This window comes from Eurosta solidaginis, chromosome 2 (assembly GCF_040869045.1).
Source record: "Eurosta solidaginis isolate ZX-2024a chromosome 2, ASM4086904v1, whole genome shotgun sequence".
NCBI lineage: Eukaryota > Metazoa > Arthropoda > Insecta > Diptera > Tephritidae > Eurosta > Eurosta solidaginis.
Window position 1 is genome coordinate 154,907,786 of NC_090320.1, and position 15,704 is coordinate 154,923,489.

At 39.8% G+C, this 15,704-nt stretch overlaps 2 pseudogenes; one reads left to right on the top strand and one right to left on the bottom strand.

The window, feature by feature from the left end:
• The window catches only part of LOC137241713 (probable ATP-dependent RNA helicase Dbp45A), a 44,129-nt pseudogene extending 42,830 nt beyond the window's left edge, over positions 1–1,299 (top strand).
• Positions 502–15,552, bottom strand: LOC137241714 (regulator of nonsense transcripts 1 homolog; annotated as a pseudogene).
• Between the last annotated feature and the right edge of the window lie 152 nt (positions 15,553–15,704).

A 15,704-nucleotide genomic window follows, 5' to 3' on the forward strand; every position in this document is an offset into this window, starting at 1 on the left:
TATTACATTTTGCCATGCGCTTCATTTATGGGCTCATAAAATTGCGATATTTCACTTCTTTTTTTACTATAGTTTGCTGTCATCTTTCACTCGGTATTAAAAAGGATTTTTAATAAATTAATAAAACCAAATTTTCGCAGTCAAAGAGATCAAAACGTAGTTTATAAAATGTCAATTCAAAATAACGTCGCCTGAAAGAGCAAGCTAGCTAAAAGTAAAAACAACCGAGTGCTGCCACAGGTGATTTTCATTCTTCATGAAAAAATATCGCTATTGGCGAAATGCTGCGAGATGTGATTGTCATTCAAAAGAATCGGATGAAGGAAAATCGCCAATCACTGATATATTGTAAAATGTAATATTTCGTACTAAACAACCCACACTGATTTAAATTGACGAAAATTTTATTTAAATTGAAATTGCCGAAGCCATGCCCATAGTTGAAGACAGAGGGTTTCGTACGTTTGTAAAAGTGCTGAGACCTGCGTATGAATTACCTAATCAGCAAGTAATATCAAGGAGGATAATGTAATTAGAAATGGAACTACGATGCATAGCAAATACTTTTAAAGCTCTGCTCATCCCATCAAAAGATATTCACTTCCAAATAAAATAAACAGCAAAATTAGAATTACATTTAACAGGTGCTCCAGCAGATAATTTAAGCTCCAAGCCCATATCTTCGCCATAATTATCTGACCCTTTTATGACATGCCCAATTTTGCTCCATGCCTTATGAAGGTCGCCCACATATGGTAATCTCAGTTCATCGCCATGTATTAGTTTCATGTCCGAATCATTTATAGCAAGCGTAAAATATGCTATTTTTTTTTGTTTAAGCCAACGTCCCATCGTACTTCTATACCCTCCGGTGTTTGCGATTTTTTTAATTCTGCTTCTAGGACACAAGTGGACCAGAAACTTTCTCGTATTGATAACCATCTTCATAACGCAATGGCACTTGTGATGGTTCAGTATCTATACCTGGCTTCTCTAAATCCTGAAATGTTGCATCAATATTTTCCTTCCATAATTCCTCCAATTTGTTTATTTGTGCTGCTGATATTTGTCGTGGACGCAACTCCTCTTGCTCGGTAGGCACCTTAACCAACCGCGGCAAAAACGAACGGTCAGTTATAAAGTGGCTTCCATTGCTCTTGATCCCAATTCATATCTTTCAAAGAGTTTTGCGCTGCACATGGTTGACTATAATTTAAATTTATTCGTTTATATAGATACACTTTTTAATATTTACTCCATTTTCAGCTTACCGGCATAACAACACTACAACACAATCAGCCTGTGCTGGAATGAAATCTTATAATACAAACACATTACGTACGCCACACGAGTAACACTCTAGTACTGTTTTTCCAAGTGGACCTTCAGATGTGGTTCCACGCCCATTACAAAACCATTTTTTGCAATTATTACACATCACTTCGGTTCCAGGATCGTGAATGCCGCAGTATTTGCATGTGTGTGTTGGTATTTCCTTAACTGCTAAAACTGATGTATCATCGTCCTCTTCTTCGAATTGTAACTCTGCCAAATTATTTGCTAACGCGTTTATTTTGATCTACCATACGAAATATGAATTCAAAAATAGGTATCCGCATTTGAAAAAAGTCTGGAGCAGCAGTCGACAGCTAATAAACGTCCAAAAATGCCGGAGGAGTGTTAAAATATACTTTTATCAAGGAATTTGCAAAACAAGTTTAGAATTGTCATGTTTTTGTTGGAATTCCGATAACTTGGTTTTGCACACATACACACTTATACAGAAAGTGGCCCTGCGTGAAAATAATTTTGATCCGAGAAATTGCTGAACCCACTGCCGGGGAACTCTTCTTAGGAGTGGCCCAAGGCCGCCAATGCATAAAGGTGTTCTGTCATATTTACTATGGATCCCGTGCCTGTTTTCAGAGCGATCCGTAAGAATTTTTGGGCTTTTCTTATTAAGTTTTGATAAAAGCAACTTTGGAGGTTCCCACCTGTCCAGACATTTTCGGAGGAGTATTAGCTCTTGAGCACTTTTCTAGGCTATAACCACATTTGTATGTAATCAATAGCTTTAATAGTTATAAGATAAAACTTACTTGCGTAGTGGCACTCCCTCCAATACCGTTGTTGTTGTTGTAGCGATAAGGTTGCTCCCCGAAGACTTTGGGGAGTGTTATCGATGTGATGGTCCTTTGCCGGATACAGATCCGGTACGCTCCGGTAACACAGCACTATTAAGGTGCTAGCCCGAACATCTCGGGAACGATTTATGTGGCCACATTAAACCTTCAGCCCATTAACCTCCCTTCCCACCCCAAAGTTCCATGAGGAGCTTGGGGTCGCCAGAGCCTCATCTGTTAGTGAAACAGGATTCGCCGCGGATAGGTGAGGCTGACAATTGGGTTTGGAGAAGCTATATATTGCGCTGGCAACCTGAAGGGTTGCGCTACACAGCCCCTTGAATCTGGTATTTTAGTCGCCTCTTACGACAGGCATACCTACCGCGGGTATATTCTGATCCCCTCATCCGCTGGGGTCCTCCAATACCGTCGAGTTGTGAGGTTTGCGTTTGGGATTGACAAGGTAACGTGAAATCCCGAAAGTCAAATTCGGAAGCTTGAGTGTCTGCACCAATCAAGTCATTCTCCCCAATATCCAGAAACGTTAAAATTTACGCATTTGGTCCATAGGCGTCTACACTGATCGCAAGTTTAAGATTGCGTTGATAATTTTTGAGCTCGATCTTTCGGTTTTTCGCTTGTATATAATAGTGACCCAAACCACGTGGCTACTTTTCTAGCCGACTTCACAATGTCGTCGTTCCATAAGGCAGCTACTTCGTCGTCGAAATTGTTGTTGCACACGTTTGCTTTGTTCCGTTCACCGTTTTCAAAATTTCTCTGCACAAAAAGCACACTTTTTGTTCGCCCTTATTTACCAGTATCTGTTGACGAGAAACTTTTTTCTTTGTGCAGTTCTTAAGACAACTATCCCGATTTTTCGATAATAGCTGGCAAACTTTTGTAAAAGTATATAATAATGATGTAGACGGAAAGTCGATTAAATGATCTTTATTTCACGAGCTTCATTTACATCTCATCTAAACCGAAATTCGAATGAAGCTTATGCCAATGTTCAAAGAGTTAACAATTTCGAATAACGGTATCCTTATAACTAATTAAAGTTAACTTCTCTCTTAATACTAAATTAAGAGAACTTAATACTACTTCAAACACAAGCTCATATGTGTATGCTTCTATACATAACTCCCCCACCCTTGGATGTTTGCGTCTCGGCAAACGTTATCAATAAAAATTAAAAATGTTAACACAGTCTTCTTATTTAAGTAAAAAAATGTTAAACACAATTCGACAATGGTAAGATATTAACAAAAAAAAAAAAAAACAATTTTAGTTACATATATTTTAAAACATTGTTAATATTTCAGAATTCTCTTGTTTCTTTAACTAGTGTTTTAATAATTATATTTTCTTTTCAATTGTGATTTATAATATTTCTTATTTTGCTTAGTAGATGTATCCAAAACATAATTTCATTCCTTAACATAGTTATCAAGTTCTTTATATTTTGGTTCAGCTTTTGCAATTTTTCTGGTTTTAACAAGGTACTCTTGTTGATTGATTTCTATTTTCGTTAAGCTTATTTATTCGTTTAGCCTTCTCATCTTGATATTTTTTACATAAGTCTTGAATGTAATCTTTGTCAAAATTTTTAATTATAAAATCGATAGGACGTTTCTTTTTTGTAGTGTGAATTGTATTATTATAAATATTAAATATTTGAAAGAGCTTCTCCTCTAACTCTAAACCTTTCTTCTTTTTATCCACGTTCATTATTCTCAGATGCTCATTTAATGTACCATGCAACCTTTCGATATAGGAATTACCTGTTTTAAGGTATAGCGTAGTTTTATGAACTTCGATATTATTTTCTTTCAAGAACAAAGCGACAGCACTGTGTAACATACATCTTTCGTTATCAAAAACAATTGTATTCATTCTTCCTAAAAACTGTATACGGTGTCTTAAAGCGTCGAATATCGCTATCCAATTCCTATCATTTAACTTGTGAAAAGTTGCATATTTGGAAAATTTGTCTATTGTGGTTAAAAACACACAATTTCTATTTGGATACCAAATGTCAATGTGCACAATATCATTAAAGTGAGTTGGATTTTTCGTAACTTGATACGGAATTTTTAGTGATTTTCTATCGTGTTTAGCGAGCTGACAAGTTTTGCAATTATTAATTACTATTGTGATCAATTTATAAAGTTTGGGATAAAAATACCGATCTTTTAATTCGTCAAAAATTTCTTTAATTCCTCTGTGATTGTTTCGAATATGTTCGTTTTCAATAAAACTTAAAATCTCGTCTTTGTCTGTAATTTCTACTAACTTAGTAACTGATCTGTATAAAATTAAGCTGCTGTTTTGAAAATTGTTAATATAAATATCTTGAAACTTTATGAAAAGATCATCAACTTCGCAATATATACACATTATGCCCTTTTTCAACAGTATTTTACTAAATATATTTACTAAATCAGAAGACTCGTTAATGACGACAAAAGGATGACTTTTTATACTCAGTTGAGCAGAGCTCACAGGAATCGAGATAGATATAGACTTCCATATATCAAAATCATCAGGATCGAAAAAAAATTTGATTGAGCCATGTCCGTCCGTCCGTCTGTCCGTTAACACGATAACTTGAGTAAATTTTGAGGTATCTTGATGAAATTTGGTATGTAGGTTCCTGAGCACTCATCTCAGATCGCTATTTAAAATGAACAATATCGGACTATGTCCACGCCCACTTTTTCGATATCGAAAATTTAGAAAAACCGAAAAAGTGCGATAATTCATTACCAAAGACGGATAAAGCGATGAAACTTGGTAGGTGAGTTGAACTGATGACGCAGAATAGAAAATTAGTAAAATTTTGGACAATGGGCGTGGCACCGCCCACTTTTAAAATAAGGTAATTTAAAATTTTGCAAGCTGTAATTTGGTAGTCGTTGAAGATATCATGATGAAATTTGGCAGGAACGTTACTCCTATTACTATATATATGCTTAATAAAAATTAGCAAAATCGGAGAACGACCACGCCCACTTTAAAAAAATTTTTTTTTAAAGTCAAATTTTAACAAAAAATTTAATATCTTTACAGTATATAAGTAAATTATGTCAACATGCAGCTACAGTAATGATATGGTGCAACAAAATTCAAAAATAAAAGAAAATTTCAAAATGGGCGTGGCTCCGCCCTTTTTCATTTAATTTGTCTAGGATACTTTTAATGCCATAAGTCGAACAAAGATCTACCAATCCTTGTGAAATTTGGTAGGGACTTAGATTCTGGGACGATAACTTATTTCTGTGAAAAAGAGCGAAATCGATTGAAGCCACGGCCACTTTTTATACACAGTCGACCGTCTGTCCTTCCGCTCGGCCGTTAACACGATAACTTGAGCAAAAATCGATATATCTTTATTAAACTCAGTTCACGTACTTACCTGAACTCACTTTTTGTTGGTATAAAAAATGGCCGATATCCGACTCTGACCACGCCCACTTTTTCGATATCGTAAATTACCAAATACGAAAAAGATGCCATATTTCTATTCCAGATACGAAAAAAGGGATGAAACATGGTATTTGGATTGGTTTATTGACGCAAAATATAACCTTAGAAAAAAACTGTGTAAAAGGGGTGTGACACCTTCCATATTAAGTAGAATAAAATGAAAAAGTTCTGCAGGGCGAAATCAAAAGCCCTTGGAATCTTGGCAGGAATACTGTTCGTGGTATTACATATATAAATAAATTAGCGGTACCCGACAGAAGATGTTCTGGGTCACCCTGGTCCACATTTTGGTCGATATCTCGAAAACGCCATCACATATACAACTAAGGGCCACTCCCTTTTAAACCCCTCCTTAATACCTTTAATTTGATACCCATATCGCACAAACACATTCTAGATTCACCACTGGTCCACCTTTATGGCGATATATCGAAAAGGCGTCCACCTATAGAACTAAGCCCCACGCCCTTTTAAAATACTCATTAACACCTTTCATTTGATACCCATATCGTACAAACATATTCTAGAGTCATCCCTGGCCCACCTTTATGGCGATATCTCGAAAAGGCGACCACCTATAGAACTAAGGCCCACTCCATTTTAAAAAGACTTATTAACACCTTTCATTTGATACCCATATCGTACAAACAAAGTCTAGAGTCACCCCTGGTCCACCTTTATGGCGATATCTCGAAAAGGCGACCATCTATACAACTATCACCACTCTCTTTTAAAACTCTCATTAATACCTTTAATTTGATACCGATATCGTACAAACACATTCTAGAGTCACCCCTGGTCCACCTTTATGGCGATATCTCGAAAAGGCGCCCACCTATAGAACTAAGCCCCACTCCCTTTTAAAATACTCATTAACACCTTTCGTTTGATATCCATATTGTACAAACGCATTCTAGAGTCACCCCTGGTCCACCTTTATGCCGATATCTCGAAAAGGCGACCACCTATACAACTACCACCACTCCCTTTTAAAACCCTCATTAATACCTTTGATTTGATACCCATATCGTACAAACACATTCTAGAGTCACTCCTGGTCCACCTTTATGGCGATATCTCGAAAAGGCGTCCACCTATAGAACTACCACCACTCCCTTTTAAAACCCTCATTAATACCTTTAATTCGATACCCATATCGTACAAACACATTCTAGAGTCACCCCTGGTCCACCTTTATGGCGATATCTCGAAAAGGCGTCCACCTATAGAACTAAGCCCCACGCCATTTTAAAATACTCATTAACACCTTTCGTTTGATACCCATATTGTACAAACACATTCTAGAGTCATCCCTGGTCCACCTTTATGGCGATATCTCGAAAAGGCGTCCACCTATAGAACTAAGGCCCACTCCCTTTTAAAATACTCATTAACACCTTTCGTTTGATACCCATATTGTACAAACGCATTCTAGAGTCACCCCTGGTCCACCTTTATGCCGATATCTCGAAAAGGCGACCACCTATACAACTACCACCACTCCCTTTTAAAACCCTCATTAATACCTTTAATTTTATACCCATATCCTAAAAACACAGTCTAGAGTCACCCCTGGTCCACCTTTATGGCGATATCTCGAAAAGGCGTCCACCTATAGAACTAAGGCCCACTCCCTTTTAAAATACTCAATAAAACGTTTCGTTTGATACCCTTATCGTACAAACACATTCTAGAGTCACCCCTGGTCCACCTCTATGCCGATATCTCGAAAAGGCGACCACCTATACAACTACCACCACTCCCTTTTAAACCCCTTATTAATACCTTTAATTTGATACCCATATCGTACAAACACATTCTAGAGTCACCCCTGGTCCACCTTTATGGCGATAACTCGAAAAGGCGTCCACCTATAGAACTAAGCCCCACGCCCTTTTAAAATACTCATTAACACCTTTCGTTTGATGCCCATATTGTACAAACGCATTCTAGAGTCACCCCTGGTCCACCTTTATGGCGATATCTCGACAAGGCGTCCACCTATAGAACTAAGGCCCACTCCCTTTTAAAATGTTCATTAACCCCTTTCATTTGATACCCATATCGTACAAACAAATTCTAGGGTCACCCCTGGTCCACCTTTATGGCGATATCTCGAAACGGCATCCACCTATGGAACTAAGGATCACTCCCTTTTAAAATACGCATTAACACCTTTCATTTGATACCCATATCGTACAAACGCATTCTAGAGTAACCCCTGGTCCACCTTTATGGCGATATCTCGAAAAGGCGTCCACCTATAGACCTAAGGCCCACTCCCTTTTAAAATGTTCATTAACCCCTTTCATTTGATACCCATATCGTACGAACAAATTCTAGGGTCACCCCTGGTCCACCTTTATGGCGATATCTCGAAACGGCGTCCACCTATGGAACTAAGGATCACTCCCTTTTAAAATACGCATTAATACCTTTAATTTGATACCCGTATCGTACAAACAAATTCTAGGGTCACCCCTGGTCCACCTTTATGGCGATATCTCGAAACGACGTCCACCTATGGAACTAAGGATAACTCTCTTTTAAAATATGCATTAACACCTTTCATTTGATACACATATCGTACAAACAATTTCTAGAGTCAACCCTGATCCACCTTTATGGCGATATCCCTAAATGGCGTCCACCTATAGAACTATGGCCCACTCCCTCATAAAATACTCTTTAATACCTTTCATTTGATACACATATCATACAAACACATTCCAGGATTACCCTCGGTTCATTTTCTTACATGGTTATTTTCCCTTATGTTGTCACCATAGCTCTCAACTGAGTATGTAATGTTCGGTTACACCCGAACTTAACCTTCCTTACTTGTTTTATTAACAGTTTCTGTAAAAATATTTTCTGTATCACCGTAACTAAGATAAAGTTGGTTTTTATAATAATTTACACTTTTTTCCGTAATAAAAATGTATTTTAAATTGTCCTCGATACCACTGTGGACAGTTGCATCTGTAGAGCGAATATCTATGTTAGTATCAGCAAAATCATGTATGTAGCGGGAAAGATCACGACCCAAGCCACCGTAATAGCAAACTATGCCAGGTTAAACCCCACGGCAAATCTGGACCCGTCGGTAGCGGCCCCATTCCAGTTCATGAAGCTGGCCGATCCGACGTTTTACCGATCGTCGCCAGTGTTGCTCACTTTGGGTGCCGACGTCTACGCCAATATTATGGTCGGAGGCACACCCACGTCGACTGTCGGCGGGCTCCTCACCCAAGCCACAATTTTCGGCCTCGTCGTGTCTGGAGCCCACCCACTATAAAAACTTTAATTATACCACAAGGTGCATTTTAAACCAAGCAACCCCACGTACTTGAATACTAACGCTTTTCTTTTTCATCCACAGTTCAGCGAGGCTGCATTACTGCGAGCACGGATGTCCGCCGGAGATCGTACTTACGATCCAACTATACATACTTATCATATTTTTCAAATTTAGTTCGTTTATCCTGCCTTGGGAAGGTTGCTGGCGTACTCACCGAGTTTCCAGTTGCTCGCCGCAAGGGGGGCCGGCATGTTTAGGCCACCAGCCTAAATATTTTTCGGACCACCCTAACACCCACATTAGTTTTTTACTTATTATTATTACCGGTAACGGCTAACACCAGCCGAAAGCTAACTTTGAAGGGGAAAAACTCAACGAAAGTTAGCTATCGACAGGTGCCGCGGACTTGTTCGCGGTCTTGATCCTTCTTTCTAATTTGGAACGTTCACGAGCCAGCAGCTAGCCCCAGGTGAGTAAGATAAAAACCAACCATTTTTACACAGTGTGAGTGTCAGTGAGTTAATATTTGCAAACAATTAATGTTATAAATCTGAATTGCCTAGTGCATTTATTTTGTATAATTTAACTCCTAGCCATTGTCACGTAATTTTTAATTTGCAATTTGCTGTTTGCAATTCATCCCTTGCATGAATTTGAATGTGCCAAGTGCACTTTGTATTCCCATTAATTTCCTTCTAATTGCACTACTGCATATTCAATCGGAATTGCTATTTGTGTCGTGAAATTAATCAGCTGTCCTGACGACCAGGAAGTTTGTGAGTGGTTCACTTTGATAAGCAAATATTGTAAAATATTTATAAATAAATAATTGTAATTACTCGTAATTAATTCTTCTCTTTTTTATTTCTTATATTTGCGTGCGATCGCGCCCTACGACACGGGTGCCACATTCCCCCCGCAACATCGGGAAAGAATCTTTTTAGGACGGTCATACTCTGTTCAGTGTGTCTCGTGTAAGGGATGGTTGCATCGGACAGGTTGTTCTGGGCTTGATCCCAAAACCCGACGTCCACGTAACTTTTATAAATCTTTTGTGGCTCCTTGCTGTTCATGTCCAAGGGCGTCCCGTAGTCTACGCATGAACTTGTAAACTGCGTCAACTGGCAGCCGATGGTTATTGTTGATCAATTATTGATTTCGTTTTTTTTCTTAGTTGTTCGTGCTTTTCTCCCTGCCGTTTATCCAGCGTTTTAATTTAAAATCCACGGACCTCAAGCCACTTTAAAATATATTTATAAATTAAATTAAATATAGATGTTAATTATTTCTAGTTCAACATCGTCTGACCGAATTTTTATGACTTAACTCTCTAATGTTTTATCCCTGCGACTTATGTTGTTGTTGCGCTACACAACGCCTGGAATCAATTTGGTATTTTAGTCACCTCTTACGACAGGCATACCTGCCGAGGGTATATTCTAAGCCCCCTAACTCGCTGGGGAATCCTGGGGCTGATGTTAGGTTGAAATAGACTATATTGTACGGTGTGAAGGGTGATAAAGGCAAGACCACCACCATTGCCTCTTGTGCGATCTTGCCTATTAATGTTGTAGCCATCGCAAGTTCGGAAGTCCGATCTGGCAGTTTGCTTTGTTTCTTGAATTATGGCTATACCGATATTATTTTTATTCATGTAGTCAACTATCTCTGCGATCTTTGCGGTTAACCCGTTACAATTAAGTTGCCGAATTCTGAAGTGCATCGTGGGGAAAGTCGTCACTCTGGGAGTCAGAGATGGGTTCAGGCGCCTTGAAGGATATAGTATTTGTCGAGTGTGCTGTCCGATTGCTGCCGGCATAACTGGTGTCGATGAGTGGGTACTTGTGTTTTGGCAGCACGGTTCAACGAATGTACCGGTCAGAAGGTTGCCGTTTCTAAGCCCAGAGAACATATGAAGGTGCCATCGGCCAAGGCATGAACTGCGAGATAACGTGACCTTATAAAACAGCTCGACCCAGACGACCCCCAAATAAGGGACATAAACCAACGCATCAGATTGCTTGAGGATGACCACAAGCGAAATGGGAGGAGCACCTAAGAGGTTGTAACCTCTCTGCCGGTGTGGGTAAACTTTGGTCCACCGTAACGTCCCTATCGAATCCGTCTAAGCACAATGAAAAAGTCTCCATCGCCTTCGGCGATAAAGTGCTTTCGGATTCGAAAAAATGCGCGAGCGCTTTCTGCCGTCAATATGTAATTCATTCTGCGGTCGACAAAGATAGATGGAGGGCCAACAGACACGCACATAAACATAAATTCAGCGCGTCACCAATTACCATCACCGCCAGAGAGGTTGAAAATGCCATTGGTCACGTTAAACCATCCAAAGCAGTGGGCCCAGACGGCATAGCCATGCCAATGCTTAAAAGCATAGGGAAAGAGGGTTTCAAATACTTAACACATGTCTTCAACCTGTCTCTTTCCACCTTTGTCATACACGAAAAATGGAAAATGGCCAAGGTGGTCCCGCTACTAAAGCCTGGGAAACCAGCTAACATAGGAGAGTCGTATCGTCCGATATCTCTCCTATCGCCAATAGCAAAGACGCTTGAAGCCATTTTGCTTCCCTACTTCCAAGCAAATTTACAGCTAGCTTCTCATCAGCAAGGCTTCAGAAAACTCCATAGCACCACCACCGCGCTAAATGCCATCAGCACCTAGATAAATTGCGGTTTAAATCAAAACCCCCACCATAGAACAGTACTCGTAGCGCTAGACATATCAAAAGCTTTTGATATGGTCAACCATGGCACGTTACTGCAACACTTGGAAGGGTCTACCCTTCCCCGTGTCTTAAAAGGTGGACCGCAAATTATCTGGGCTATCGCCAGGCATCGGTGCAATTTAGAAACGAAACATCAAAACCAAGAAGAATTAAACAAGTAACCCTCCGTAATAAATTAAACTTTTAATGAAAATCAATAACTCTGAACTGAAAACTTTTCGCCATGATATAAAACACTGTGTGACTACATAAACTCTGTTTCAATCTTTTGCGTCTCTGCACAGAACTCTAATTGACCGTTTTCAACCAAAACAACAATGGCAACCCAGATTTTCCCGTTATGATCACTTAAGCGAGTGCCTGTCAGAAAGAAGTCAACACACTTGGACTTGTACACTATGGTTGCGGACCGAAATAGGGATTCGCTTATTTGCCTTGGAACCCGCAAGGGGTTCAGCCGGCTTGCGAGATAGCTTTGCAGCGGTAGAGGCAGTACTTTTTTCCGTGTAGGACTTAGTGCTGTTTCCAACCTGCTTGCGAGAGGGGCCCGGTACGGGCGTCGGACGGGCCTCCTGCGCTTGCTCAGTCGGACGCTGTTTTTCCTCTTTGGGGCTAGCTGTGCCGGCTGCCGCGGGATTGAACTTGCCCTCAAGAGGTTTAGTTCTTCCGCTAGCTTGCCCAGGTGGCCGAAGGGTATTTTGGGCCGTGGAGGCCTGGCCGGCGCCGTCTGTGCGGTTTCCGACGGATTGTGTTCTTTTTTAACGCTCAGTCCAAGTGCGGCATCTTTACCCGTTCAGGGATCCGAGGCTTGGTTTTTTTTGTTTATACATATCACTGGTTCGTCGGCTGCCTACAAAGGTGAGACCGTTCGGCAACCTGAATAAAAGGGAAAGGGGAAACAACGCGGTCGACTGCGGTAGAGCCCCATACCGCAGCAAGTCGCCGTTACTCTCGGAGGTGGACCGGTATACGGGAGGCTCCGTAAGAATACAGTCGGATGCTCCTGACCAAACCATCCAATGGGCACGGAAACGCATAACACCCTGGATTAGGGGAGGACCACCTTTTCAACTGGGCGTGGTCCGGTTTCTACCTTGAGGCCACGTTTAAAAACCATTTCCATATGCCTGAGCTATTAAAGAGCTGGGGCACAAATGGAAATTATTCCAAAACTTAGCTTGCATTTCCCTGGAAGGGGAAAATGTTCTGCTATTACACTGGTTTACAGCCAAAATGCATCAGAGACGCCATTATGAAATTCCCATGTAAAATCACCCCCTGATTCCGAAAATCAAGGTTAGATATTTACGAATAACCGTTTAAAAAAAAATTGGGTCCACTTAATCATATATATTTCAAGAACGAATTGAGTTATTCCAAAATGGCTTGAAGCTTGAAGCTAGGCCGTGTAGATTCAAAGATAACGAACAATCATTACGGATTTTTTCAATTGTTTCTGTAAAAATATAAAAAAAATCGTACTTTGCGAGGAAGGATCTCGAAAACTTTTTATTCTCTTGCAGATTTTTTTTTCTCTTAGCTCTGATTTATTACAAAAAAAATAAAATAAGCTTTCATTCAACAAAATCGATGAACCAATACAAAAGTTATAAGCATTCAAATAAATATATCCATATAGTAAAACTTAAGTACCCTACAAATAATAGCATATCTACATATGATTCTGTCTTAACTCTATGATCTTGTTTTAGCAGGCTCGAATATTATTTTTTTGGTATGCGTAGTGGAACTTTTTTTCCTGAGCCCAAATCCTATCGAAAAATCGATGGCACGATATCGGTTAACTTTCGTCCATACAAATCGACCCACCCTAATGTGCATACTGACCTGTTGTTTGTGTGATCACATTAGAATAAGCAGGGAAGGCATGCGATCGTGCGACCACATTTTGACCACTTCGCTGTCTTTACGATCATGCCTCCAATTTCGCATTGGTTTGAACAAACCAAACGAAAATTACGACCTTGTAAGCCATGCCCAGATAGTACTTAGATTATGGAGGGAACACTTCTCAGCTCTCCTAAATGAAGATAGCAATTTACCGCACATGGATGAAGAGCCCGATCCCCCAAACGATGATGATGGAATATATGTCTCCCCGCCGGATTTTGACGAAGTCACAATAGCAAAAAACATATTAAACAAGTAAGGAAGGCTAAGTTCGGGTGTAACTGAACATTACATACTCACCTGATAGCTAAGGGAAAATCTGTGGAACAGAGTAAATTACGAACGCGTGGTTACAAAGTAGAATAGCGACTGACTTTATTAATGTGTATATAAGAATAGATAATAAAGAAGAAATACAATGAATGATGCCAGATTTATATTATTTTACAATACTCCACGTTAATAGCATATCTGGCAGTAATTACAAAAATTAATTTTATGCATTTCAATAATTAAGTTAAGCCCAGCTTGTTATTAATGAGTTGGTTCTTTGAAGCCGGAACACCTTTTGTTAAAGCGTCAGCTAGCATCTCCGATGTTGAAATGTATTCCAATTTTATTGACCCATCTTCAAGCTTTTCGCGCGTATACTTCAACTTGATGTCAACATGCTTTGTACGTGGTGAAAAATTATTGTTTGTTTATTGTCACAGTGCAACGTAGTTATTTCATTACAGTCAGGAATCAATTCCGCCTTTAAACGCCTTAACCAAATCATTTCTTGCAAAGCATTTACAATGGACATCAGTTCCGCTTCTGTCGAAGATAAGGCAACTGTGCGTTGACGATGACTGCCCCAAGTTATAGCTCCGCCCTGCATTGTGAAGACGTAACCAGATGTCGATCGCCTTTTGTCAACATCTGCAGCCCAATTGGCGTTGCAGAAACCTGTGAGGGCCTCACCACTTTTCGCATAAACGATACCCTTTTCTATTGTTCCTTTCAAGTATCTCAGAACACGTTTAATGGCTTGCCAATGAGCCTTTCCAGGATTTTGGGAAAATCGACTCAACAAATTAACTGCATACTAATATCAGGCCGTGTATTTTGTGCCGCAAAGAGTAAACATCCAATCACCTCCATGTATGGAACCTTTTTCATTTCTTGTTTAGCTTCATAAGTTTGTGGGCACATATCTGCGGTCAACTTTTACGATAAATCAAGCGGCGTAGATACGGGATTGCAGTCATCCATTCCAAAACGTTTAAGAACTCTAGAAATATACTCAGACTGATCTATTTTAAACGTTTTATTTACCTCATTACGCTGAACACGCATGCCCAGAACTGAGTGTGCCACACCCATATCACCATTTTGAATTTCGAAGAGAGTTCCATTTTGATACGTTTAGCAATTTGTTTATCGTTTGAAAATACCAAGACGTCATCAACGTAAATAGCTACATACACCATGCGTTCATTGTTTACATGGTAATAAATGCACTGATCGACGTCGCTGCGTACAAGACCAAGATCGATCAAGGCTGCATTGAGTTTTTTGTTCCATATTCGACTCGCCTGCTTAAGGCCGTACAATGATTTCACCAACCGGCATACTCTGCCCGTGCCATCGTCAAAACCCTCAGGCTGCTTCATGTATACCTCCTCCTGCAAATCCCCATTCAGGAAAGCAGTCACTGCATCGAGTTGGTATACATCCATATCATGCTTTGCAGCCAAAGCAAATAAGAATCGTATCGAATTATACCTGACAACAGGTGCGAACGTTTCAGTATAGTCGATTCCCTGCTTTTGCGAACATCCCTTGACTACCAGCCTAGCCTTATGACGTACGACTTCGCCATCAGTGTTGCGTTTTGTTTTAAATACCCACTTAGAAGCTATGACTTTCTTATGTGCGGGAAGATCAGTGAGAAACCATGTTTTGTTTAATTTATGTGAATCCATCTCAGCCGTCATTGCGTCTGACCAATCATCAGCTTCTACACTTTTAGCTGCATCCTCAAAGCTAACAGGATCATCCGTCTCATATATATTGGTACAAAATACGGATTGCTTGTTTACTTTATCAGCAATACTCTTAGATCGACGAACATCAACCTATTTCATTT